Raw genomic sequence first — 783 nt, forward strand, 5'->3', positions numbered from 1 at the left:
GGCGGGGGGACCAGGTTTGCTGGTCTGATAGAGCCTGGTGGAACCGTTGAGACTATGGCCCCTAGCTGCCCTTCAGGTCTGGAACTGAGCCCACACCTGTGGTTTCCAGCCAAACAAAAGACAGGCATATGAGTTGAACACTTACCTGAGGTAGATACTCCTTGGAGAGAACAATCATGGGAAAAAGAAGGGCTGCTTATGCACAGGGAGACAGCTCAGGGGGCAAGAGTACACGGAGGAAAGGACACAGGGAAGAGGTAACTATGGGGAGGAAGTTGTTGGGGAGATGTTGCATTGAGGTAAATTGTGGTCAATGTCATGAGACAAAGTGTATGTGAACTGCTGTATAGAAAGTGAATTTGCTCTGTAAATTTTCACCCAAATCACAATTAAAAATAATAAATAAGATTTACAGCATTGAGAACCCAATCAGGGTCACTGAGTTGGAATTGACTCCTCAATGGCAGTGAGTACAGTTATATATATATATATCAATATATAATGTGAAAGTTGGAAGCAAAAAGGGTTAGTGTTGGAAATAATAGTCTTGATGAAAGAAATACTGCTGGTGACTGCATCATAGAACTGTGCAAAACGAACAGTTTATTCATTGTAAATACCTTTTTCCAGCAACATAAACAATGACTATATACGTAGACCTGACTAGATGGAATACACAGGAATCAAAACAACTACATGTGTAGAAAGAGACAATGGAGAAATTCAATATCATCAGTTAGAACAAGGGCAGGGGTCAACTGTGGAAAAGACCATCAATTGCTC

This window comes from Orycteropus afer, unplaced genomic scaffold (assembly GCF_000298275.1).
Source record: "Orycteropus afer afer isolate SDZICR_OR568_19922 unplaced genomic scaffold, OryAfe1.0 scaffold00027, whole genome shotgun sequence".
Classification (NCBI taxonomy): domain Eukaryota; kingdom Metazoa; phylum Chordata; class Mammalia; order Tubulidentata; family Orycteropodidae; genus Orycteropus; species Orycteropus afer.